Source organism: Aedes albopictus, chromosome 3 (genome assembly GCF_035046485.1).
Source record: "Aedes albopictus strain Foshan chromosome 3, AalbF5, whole genome shotgun sequence".
NCBI lineage: Eukaryota > Metazoa > Arthropoda > Insecta > Diptera > Culicidae > Aedes > Aedes albopictus.
In genome coordinates, this window is record NC_085138.1 from 221,166,401 (window position 1) to 221,178,192 (window position 11,792).

An 11,792-nucleotide genomic window follows, 5' to 3' on the forward strand; every position below is an offset into this window, starting at 1 on the left:
CTCCCGTTTGCACCAAAGTTTAACCTGGTATCAGTTTCAAAACCAAAAGTGTTACATGTGCTGAAGGAAAACAACGGAATACAATGGAAATATTTCAAACAGAGTTGTTCAGAATTTCTCAGAGTTGCTCACGTTTGCACAGTGTCTTGCCCCAAGGGAAGATTCAAATATTACGTCCATCATTTTTTGGGATTTCTAGACCCCCCCTCCCCCCTGTGTCACGCTATTTTCCTATACCTAATACACGTACTGTCACACTTTTCTAGACAAACCCCCCCCCCCCTTCCCCCAATGGTTGGACGTAATTTTTGAACGTTTCCCAAGGGGCGGGCATTGCTTCTGCTGGTTTGTGGCAAAAATGGCAAAGCATTTTCTTCTGTGCCACGTTTGTCTTGAGCACCGAATCCGACACATTAGCCGAGCATCGTTTCGCCACTTCGTCGACCACCTTGGCTTTGACCAAATCCAATGTCAGCTCCTCGTCTGACCTGCTGTCCAAAACCGTGGTCAATGTCGAAAACGATTCCGGTAGACTCTGGAGCACCATAGCTACCTGCAAACTCTTGCTCAGCTCCTCGCTAGTCATCGTCAGCCGCTCGAACAGATCTTCCATTTCGAAAATGTGCCGCTCGATGTCCTCGCCGTCGGAGTAGTGCTTGTCGCAGATCCGCTTGAGAATGGACACTTTGGACGTTAATTTTACCTTCTCGTAGTGTCCCCGTAGCTTCTCCCAGGTCGCTTTTGCCGTCTTGCAGTCCTTGATCTGGTTCAGCTGGTTACCCTCCAGCAGGAGGCCAATCGTCGCCCGAGCCTTCTGGTCGCCATCGTTCCACGCTGCCCTGGCAGCCTCGCTTACCGGATTCACCTCATCTTCCACCGGTTCCGCACCAGTAGTGTACTGCCACAAATCCTCTCGGATGAGGAGGAACTCTACCTTGGTCTTCCAAACGCTGTAGTTTCCTCCGTTGAGTTTCTGGATTCCCAGTCGTTCCATCTTGAAAATTTTTCACTTGTTGATTTTCGTTGCTATGGACAACGTCTCTAACAACGGCCCATAACCTCTTAGAGCGGAATAAAACCCAACTGGGTTGGTCAAGGGGTTGGTCATTCAACACACTTCATTTGTGCTGTTATTTTCGAGCGTGTGCCAAGGTGTGCCGAAACTGTGCCGGTTATTTCTCAGTGTGTGCCGGACGTGCCGAAGGTGTGCCGGAGGTGTGCCGCATGCTTGGCCGCATGTGCCCAGTGGAATTCTTTGAATGTGATTTCGCTATTTAGAACCCTGTCAGTTTTTGGCGAATGTTGTTGATCTGATCAGCGTTTACCAACAAAATCCCACTCAGAACACTTGCTTTAGAAAGGTTTTTGCAATCGTAAGTATGTTGGCAGGTTGATACCATACCGCAAAGTTGGTTTTTATTGTTGTGCCCATGTGTGCCAGAAGTGTGCCGAAATGTGCCGGCATGTGTGCCGGAATGTGCCGACATGTGTGCCGGGCACAATGTGCCGAGTGACCAACCCCTTGGGTTTGGTTGAAAGCGTACACGGAGAAATCGAACTACCTAATTTTTGGGTCGATTTTACTCAAAGCTGAGTATATCGAATAAACTAGTTACCCAAAATTAGGTTGTTTTCCCTCTTTCCCTCACCGATGTTGTCAAAAACAAACAGAGATGCATCTACCCAACGGGGGTCCTTGAGCCCAATAAGCCAATTTTGGGTAAATGCAGGTTTACTCAAATTTGGGTTGAATGAGGGGGGGTCTTGGGTTGAATTTACCTACTCTTAAGTAAATGTTTTTGCTGGAGGTGAAGGCAATTTACCTAGTGTGAGTTTAATCGATTTACTCAAATTTGGCTTATTGTGCCGAACTAAGGGATTGCGTCAAAAGAACTCAATTTTGGGTAGTTTGGCGGTTTCGTGAGAGTAAACCTAGGGGCGAGACAGAGATAACGAGAGAAAATCTGAGTATGAAGTGTTGCTCAGAATTCCTCACAATTCCTCAGGATTTCTCCCGTTTGCACCAAAGTGTAACCTGGCATCAGTTTCGAAACCAAAAGTGTTACATGTGCTGAAGGAAAACAACGGAATACAATGGAAATATTTCAAACAGAGTTGTTCAGAACAGAGAAGTTGTTATAGAGTATAACAACTTCTCTGGTTCAGAATTTCTCAGTGTTGCTCACGTTTGCACAGTTTCTTGCCCCAAGGGAAGATTCAAAAATTACGTCCATCGTTTTTCGGGATTTCTAGACCCCCCTCCCTCCTCTGTCACGCAATTTCCCTATACCCAATACACGTACTGTCACACTTTTCTAGAAACTCCCCCCCCCCCTCCCCCAAATGTTAGACGCAATTTTTGAACGTTCCCCAAGGAGTAAACCTGGAGCAAGACACTGTTCAAACGGGAGTAATTCTGAGAAATTCTGAGCAACCTATTTGAAATATGTATTTCCATTGAATTTCATTGTTTTCCTTCAGCACATGCAACACTATTGGATTTGAAACTGATGCCAGGTTACATTTCGGTGCAAGTGGGAGAAAACCTGAGGAATTGTGAGGAATTCTGAGTAACATTTCGAACTCAGATTTTCTCTCGTGAGCTCTGTCTTGCCCCTAGGGAGTAAACTAACATTTATTTCCAATTCAAATTCTTAAGACTACTATGATTGATGCACTAATCACCGAGTTGCTTCGATCTCCATCAGTCTTGCCCCACGGGGGCAAGACACTGCTCAAACGGGAGTAATTCTGAGAAATTCTGAGCAACCTATGGATCATTCGAGTGATCATTCCATATGAAGTGACCGCTAGGGGCAAGACAGAGATAACGAGAGAAAATCTGAGTATGAAGTGTTGCTCAGAATTCCCTTGGGGCAAGACACTGTTCAAACGGGAGCAATTCTGAGAAATTGTGAGCAACCTATTTGAAATATTTCCATTGAATTTCATTGTTCTCCTTCAGCACATGCAACACTATTGGATTTGAAACTGATGCCAGGTTACACTTCGGTGCAAACGGGAGACAACCTGAGGAATTGTGAGGAATAGGCTCCTAAAGTCCTATCGGGATTCTTGTTTTAAACCACAATTTATGGTTCAAGAGTACATATTTACTCATTTTTTGACGTTTTTATTAACCATAGTTGAAAATATACACGCTAAGGTCAGTTTACCTTTTTTCCAAAAAGTGCACAATCGCAAATATGCGTAAATGATACTCAAATATGGGTAAACAAGACTCAAATATGGGTAAAGTGTACCTAACTTTAACCCAAATATGGGTAAATATTACCCATAAATGCGAATGTGCACTTTTGCAAAATATGAGTTTTATTTACCCATATTTGCGTAAAGTTTACGCAAATTTGAGTAAAATTTACCCATATTTTAGAAAAATAGGTAAACTGACCTTAGCGTGTATAATTTTTATTTTTTTAGCCTTTTTTGTCTCGTCCCTAGCTTATAACACATACTTTGAGTGATTTTTTTTTCACCGTGTGTGTCAGATACACGCTAAGGTCAGTTTACCCAAATATGAGTAAACTTTACTCATAATCGCTGAAAAGTGCACAACCTCATTTTATGGGTAAAGTGGCTTTACTCATAAATGAGTAAGGGCACTTTACCCATAAACGGGTTGAGTAATTTTACCCATATATGGGTAATTTTTCCCTAGTAATATTTTTAATATATTTGGAAGTTTCGATTAATTTGGATAGTAAATATTTTTAATAAATATAAATGATCAAAATTAATACTCATTTCAATATTTTATTTTATGAATACTTTTTACAATTTATTTTAGGTAACAACTAATTGTTACGAAACATACTGCATAGAGCGCCCGGTGCGGTGGTTCCAGATGCTCCGAGACGATCTTGATCTGTCGATACTGCAGTTGCAGTTTCGACGTACTTTTCCTTCTGCGTCATGAGTCCACCTTCGCAGCCGGAGGAACCGATGGCGCACTTAACCAACTCACATTTAATAAGCGGGAAACTGCTTGGGAAACCGTTACCCGGGGAAAACTCGTTGGTTTAGGCTATCCGTTTTTTCTTCTGGAAAACTTCCTAAGATGCCGGATCTCGTCTTCCAGATTACATTCCTGCGGATTCCTTTATGTTAACTTATCGATGACTAGCTTTGCTTATTGCCGTGGTTATGTTCCGGGGATATGGAAGGAAGGCAATAAAATGGAAGAGGTGGCGCCGGCACTGTTGGATGGATAAGAAAAATAGTTAAAGGAAAGAAGGTGCTAAAAATTATGTAACTTACTCGATTATTGGACGTAATTCAGTATTATTCATGCCGGGATATACTTGCAATGTATTTGCTATTGCGAACTATTACTTGAACGGCGAAAAACGACGGAAATTCAAGCAACCGCGTCGTTAGCTGGGCAGATGAACTTCAATCTCGTGCAAGATCTTGTGTTTGTTTTGAAATAAAATAAAAGTGACAATTCATCCAAATATGGGTAAAGGGCAATTACCCATATTTGCGTAATGTTGCTTAACTAATATTATGAGTAAAGTTTACCGATATTTATAAGTATGATTTACGCATATTATGGGTTTTGAATGCAAAACTCAAATATGGGTAAATCAACTACCTATTTATGGGTAAACTGACCTTAGCGTGTAGGAACATTTTTGAAATCCCAGTACGAAAAATGTCGAGCTCAGTCACACAAGGTTGACCTCAAATGTCAAAGTAGAACTATTTACCATTTTACAGTCCCGATTCGTTCGTTGGCGGCTCATTAGATGGGCTGTCTCGATGGTTGAATGTTCGCTGGTTGGGGCAAAACCCAACTAAAAAGCACTGTCAATGTCAAAATAGATGTCAAAACGAGTTCGACGTCTGACCGCCGTCGCATCACAGCTCCTGCATACAGAACGTTTACGCAAGTATGTGAGGGCTCCGTGACGTATTTCTCGTCACTTGCGTGTGTCTAGAGCATTTTGATCAGTTGTATCAGTTGTCAGTTGCCCCAACGAACGAACACGATTCGCTAGTCGGGGCGCAGTCGTGACCCAACGAGCGAATCCTCACTGTACTTATTTCGAATTTTCTCATTATTCCTTTGTTTTTCAAGTTGGAGTCTAGGTTGGAGTAAAGTACAATTCCGATTAGAATACCACGCAATATAAGCGAGATTTCGTCTTTAATTTTAGGACCCTACTCTGAGTAACATTTCGAACTCAGATTTTCTCTCGTGAGCTCTGTCTTGCCCCTAGAGAATTGCTCACAATTCCTCAGGATTTCTCCCGTTTGCACCAAAGTGTAACCTGGCATCATTTGACGTTAATTGACGCTGCGGTCCTGTGAGGCTTGCGTTTACATTGCGTGCTGCACACGGTGCGGCGCGGTAGCGTTGCGTTCTCGTGTGCATCCTCCCATTTGATTGTATGTAACTCAGGACGCACTTGCGTGCACGTGCCGCCCGTATGCAGGGGCTCCTGGTTATCGTTTATGCGAGTGTCTTGCCCCTTGGGTCAATGGGGTTCGAACGCAGATTTTCTTTCGTTGTCTCCCAAGTAACCACTAAGCCGTAAAAATGGCATTAAGTAGGTTCTATAGTCGAATAAAAAACATGATTAACAGAGCTGATTAGAACTACAGCGGCCGTTCGCTCGTTGCAAAATGTTTACTTTGCAACAAGCGAATGCCATTCGCTAATTGCAACGTTGGAAGGGGAATGGCGTTCAGTCTTTGGAGGAATAACTCAAAAACGGATTCTTAAGCTTTTCATGAAAGCTTAAGAATCCGTTTTTGAGTTATTCCTCCAAAGACTGAACGCCATTCCCCTTCCAACATAATCACCAGCAGTCGAAATTCGAAGAAAGCTAATTGCAACGTCACTTTGACACTAAAGTGCATCGAAATGCACTGCCAGCATGACTGACAGCACAAATTTGACACTTGATTGCTTTTTAATTGCAAACACGTGTCATATTTTGCAATTAGCGGACTTGCAACCAGAAAGCGTTGCAATGAGCGGGTTTGCAACGAGCGAACTGCCGCTGTATACGCTGTAATAGAACTGCTCAAGAGCCATTGTTGGCGAAATATTCGGCTAATATTGCGGAGATTCCACCTGTTTAGACTCCTGCGCGAAAATTAGTTGCGTGGATTTTTCTTGCGTGGGCCCACAGATATAAAAACAGAACGCGTCCTGGTGAATATTTTACGCTACGTTGGTGATGGTACCCATTTGGTGATAGTTTTGCATTATAAACAAACATTTATAATTCGTCCACGCTGAAAATGAGCCAAATAATTTATTTGCGTCGGAATCTATAAATCTTTGCAACGGGCAATATTTATACGGCCAACTTCAACCTTCCGTACCGAGTCTCTGGAGTTGAAAGCTGTCAAAATGGGGCAAAGAAAAAAATGAAAAAAAGATTTGTTTATCTGCTGTTCTGTTCTTGCATGCGCTCTTAACTGATATTTTTTTGCTGCTGGATCCAGATTCCAGGTGATGTCCTCGAGGTTTCTCTTCGTCGATTGCCGTCGCTTTTGTTGAGTGTGCAACCGACCACGCGTTGCCCTTAGCAACCTAACTAGATATAAGTTGTATTATATTAGATCATAGTAGGCTAAGAAATTTCAAATAAAAATTCTTTCCCTTTTGTCGACGTTCTCACCCAGTAAAGACGTGTTCACGTGTAGCTCTGCCTATTTTATTAGGTTATGAGCCCAGCGCGGAAGAAAAATCTAGTTCGTTCCGAAAAGTAGTGCACGCGGTCGCGGAAATGGGTGAAGAAAAGTTGTGGCTGTTCGACGGAACCAATTTCGGAAACTGGAAATTCCGAATTGAGGTTCTGATGGAGGACAAAAATTTGCTCGACTGTCTGGAGAACGCCATCGAGGACGAGGAGTACGCGGAGGATCTCCCGGAGGACACAGCTGCTGTCAGAGCGGAGAAGAAGAAGAAACTCGACGAGCGCATGGCCAGAGACCGGAAGTGCAAAAATTTGCTCATCCACCGAATAGCAGAGGACCAACTGGATTACGTCAAGGACAAACGGACGGCGAAAGATGCGTGGGACGCCTTGAAGAACGCATTCGAGCGCGTCGGGATCGCCGGGAAGCTGTTCCTGAAGAAGCAGTTCCAGGAGTTGCGGCTAAAAGAAGGCGAAAATGTGAAGGCATACCTGCTGCAGTTCGAGAAAGTGCTCCGAGAAATGAAGGCCGCCGGAGTGAAAATCGACGAGGAGGACGTCGTATGCCAGCTTTTGCTTTCGTTGCCGAAATCGTACGATGCGCTAATCACGGCGCTGGAAACCATCCAACCGGACCAGTTGACTCTGGAGTACGTTAAGAAACGGCTGATGGATGAGTCGGCAAAACGTGCGAACCAAACGTGCCACGCGGATGATCACACAGGTGAGTCGGCCTTTGCGGGGAAGAAAAGCGGGTTCAAATGCTTCGAGTGTGGCCGCTTCGGGCACAAGCGTGCGGAATGCCCCGATTTCCGTCCGGCAAGTGGCAAGGGACACGAGAAAAGCACCAAGCCGACAGTGAAAACGAACCGAAAATTCAAAAGCAGCGGTGCGCACACCACGCGTGAAAATGAAATTTCGTTCGTTGCAACCACGGGCGACGGTGCACTTTCGGCGCCTACTGCGATATCGAGCGAGCGCATCGAGTAGTTTTTGGATTCGGGTGCGACGGACCACATGGTCCGCGATAAGCTGCTGTTCGAAGAAATGCATCCACTCAAGCGAAAGGTGTCCATTTCGGTGGCCAAGTCAGGACAAGTCATCGTGGCGGAATCTGCCGGCACAATCCGTGTCGATATGGTGATCGATGGCAGAAGGCATCCGTCGGTGGTGAAAAACGTTTTGTACGTGCCCGAGTTACAGTGCAATTTGTTCTCTGTGCGTAGGCTCGAAGACATCGGGATGACGGTGAAGATTGCTGGAGGAAAAGTGGCCATCCAAAAGGACGGGCACACTGTGTGCGTTGGCCAACGGACAGGTCAACTATACGCCCTCGACATCTACCGTCGTGGTGATGAGGAAGCAGCGAGCGGAAGTGCCATGACAACGAACAATGACAGTTTTGAGCTGTGGCATCGAAGGTATGGTCATCTTGGCGGCACGAACCTGAAGAACCTCTGGAAGCATGGGATGATTGAGACGGCAGCGAAGATTCGGGACTGGCCAGATCAATGTTTGTGCGAGGTGTGCTTGGCAGGTAAGCAAACAAGACAGCCGTTTGACAGTGCTGTGGAGCGCCGTTCTTCCCGACCGTTGGAGCTCATTCACTCCGATGTGTGTGGGCCGTTCACTCCAACCACGTGGAACGGAAAACGCTATTATGTGTCGTTCATGGACGATTATAGCCACTTCACGACGGTGTATCTGCTCGCATCAAAAGATGAGGTCCAGGAAAAGTTCGAGCAGTACTGTGCACTGGTGACGTCATTCTTCGGCACAAGGGTGTCGAGGCTCCGGTGCGACAACGGCGGGGAGTATATTAGCCAATCGTTCAAGAAATATTGTCGCACTGAAGGAATCCGTATGGAGACAACCGTCCCGTACAGTCCGCAGCAGAACGGGGTAGCGGAACGATTAAATCGCACATTGCTGGACAAATCTCGTTCGATGCTGCAAGACGCTGACCTACCGAAGTCGATGTGGGGTGAAGCTGTCCTCACTGCCGCTTACATCCTGAATAGAAGCCCGACGTCTGCTCTGGAAGAAAGAAAAACGCCATATGAAATGTGGTACGGTAGAAAACCGAACATAGACAAAATGCGAGTGTTTGGTTCTACTGCTTTCACGTGGGTGCCGAAACAAAAGCGTGGAAAATTGGACCCGAGAAGCGAGAAGAACGTTATGATCGGATACACCACCAACGGTTATCGGATTTGGGACCCGAGGAAGAAGGCTATTTTCACATCCCGTGATATCGTTTTCGATGAGACCAAGAAGGTGACGCAGAGGCAAGAACCGGTGAGAATGATATACGAATCCGACGTCGATGATGAACCTGTAGCAGTGAATGAAGTTCCTGAAGCGCATGAGCCGATCGAAAGTGATTCTACTGACGACGAAGAATTCGAAGATCCGACCGGCGCGCTCCCTTCGCAAACAAATAGTGGAGACCGTCCTGCAGAGGCGTCCACGAGGCACAGCGGACGGGAGCGCAGAATCCCCGGTAAGTTTCTTGATTTTATTACTGGCTTTAAAGCAAATACTGGCAGTGGATGTTTCGCAGGTTCAGATGGCAGCTCCGAGACGACTGACAACGTGGTGATGGCTTTCGCATTGAATGCGGAGGCGTTCGTCGAGAACCTACCGTCAACCATCGACGGTCTGAGGAAGCGAGACGATTGGCGCCACTGGGAGGCCGCCATCAACAGCGAGCTCGAGTCTCTCGGAAAGAACGAAACGTGGGACTTAGTACCGAAACCGGCGGGAAAACACCTTGTGGACTGCAAGTGGGTGTTTAAGGTGAAACGAGACGCAGCTGGAAACGTGGATCGCTACAAAGCGCGGCTGGTTGCGAAAGGCTACTCGCAACGGAAGGGGTTTGACTTCGACGAGACGTACGCGCCGGTGGCCAAAATTGCCACTGTCAGGACGCTTCTGGCGGTAGCGAACAAGAAGGGGTACCATATTCACCAGATGGACGTAAGGACCGCCTTCCTCAACGGCATACTGAAGGAGGAGATATACATGCGACTACCTGAGGGCCTCCAGAGCACAAACCCAGGTCTAGTGTGCCGTCTCCGAAAAGCGTTGTACGGCCTTAAGCAGGCCCCGAGGAGCTGGAATGATCGATTCCATTCGTTCGTGACGAACCTAGGGTTCAAGCGGTCGAATGTAGACAGTTGCCTGTACCATTTGAAGTCGAATGGATCCGTCGTCTACCTGCTACTGTACGTGGACGACATCGTCATTGTTTCGGACCGGATGGAGCTGGTGGACCGGATCAAACACGAACTATCACACCAGTTTGAGATGTCCGATATGGAGGAGTTAAAACTCTTCCTTGGTTTGAGATCGAGACTTGAGCGGAGGAAGCATGAAAATAAGCCAGCCCAAATACATCGCTGACCTCCTACAGAGATTCGGCATGGTCGACTGCAAGCCGATAGCGACCCCGATGGAACCGAATCTGAAATTGGAAAAGAAGAAGCAAGAAGAAGGATTAACTACGAAGCCGTACAGGGAGCTCATCGGATGTTTGACGTACCTGGCACTGGCATCAAGACCGGACATCAGTGCTGCGGTGAGTTTCTTCAGCAAGTTCCAGGCCGCACCAACCGATCTCCACTGGTGCCAGCTGAAGCGCATACTGCGATACCTGAAGGGGACCATGCATCTTGGTCTGGTTTACAACCAACGTGGAGAAGATCAGCCGCTAATTGGATACGCCGATGCCGACTGGGGCAACGACCAAGATGACCGCCGATCAATATCCGGCAACGTCTTCCAAGTTTATGGAGCTACTGTTTCGTGGATGACTCGAAAGCAAGCAACAGTATCACTTTCATCAACAGAGGCCGAGTACATCTCTTTGAGTCAAGCTGCCTGTGATGCGATTTGGCTCAAGAATCTGCTGGACGAACTTGGAGTTGCTCTACATCGCCCGATTCCGTTGTTCGAAGACAACCAATCTTGTATCCGCATCGCTGAGGAACCAAGGGAGCACAAGCGGATGAAGCACATTGACATCCGGTACAACTTTATCCGAGAGAAGATCCAGGACGGCGTTTTCAAGATCGTCTATAAAGCGACATCCGAGCAAGTTGCGGACATCTTTACCAAAGGACTAGCACGAGGATCGTTCGAACGGTTGCGGAACAAGCTGGGGCTGTTCGGTTGAGCGGAGGTGTTGAGTGTGCAACCGACCACGCGTTGCCCTTAGCAACCTAACTAGATATAAGTTGTATTATATTAGATCATAGTAGGCTAAGAAATTTCAAATAAAAATTCTTTCCCTTTTGTCGACGTTCTCACCCAGTAAAGACGTGTTCACGTGTAGCTCTGCCTATTTTATTAGCTTTTGCCGTCTGCTCTATCAGCGCAACATGGATTTGGCACTGCATAGTACAGTATTTGAACCAATCCAAAATTAGAAAACGCATTAATGTTGTGGCCCATCAGACATGATACAATTCGAAATAGACTAAGAAGCTGACCGAATGCAAAGGACGAATGATAAATATATTTATCTTTATTGAAAGAGATTTGCAGCACAGTTCTTGGCTGAATCATTTCTGAAGAAAACTTGATAAATTGATGATATTGTTGAAGCGGAGTTTAAATTTGAGGAATAGCCAATCGATGGCGTTGAAGAAGAAGAAGAGGGATTCAACTTGGGATTCGAGCTAGGGTTTGTTTTTATTGAAACGGTTACTTGAAGAGGTTTTATCGAGCGTTCAAATATATAGTCACAATCTTCGGGGAAACAGAACTCCGTATCTCATTCCGAATGGTAAATGTAATGCTTCTGCCTGCCAGTAACATTATACGAAGCATAAATTACTGCTAAATTTCATCCAAAACTTCTTCATAATCTATCAGCTTTTCTGTTGTTGTTATCGGTGTCCGATGGAAATCTATTTTGATTGACATAAATGTCATGAGTGCTAGGCCGTTTAACAGCACTGACAGGTACTATATTCGGCTCAAGAACACAAGGCTAAAAAGCATTACAAGATAACATTATATAACAATATACGGCCTAGTCTAGTGCTTACAATACTTAGTACCTATAAACATTTGAAAATTTAGTATAGAGCTTGCTGGCACTGAAATGCTATT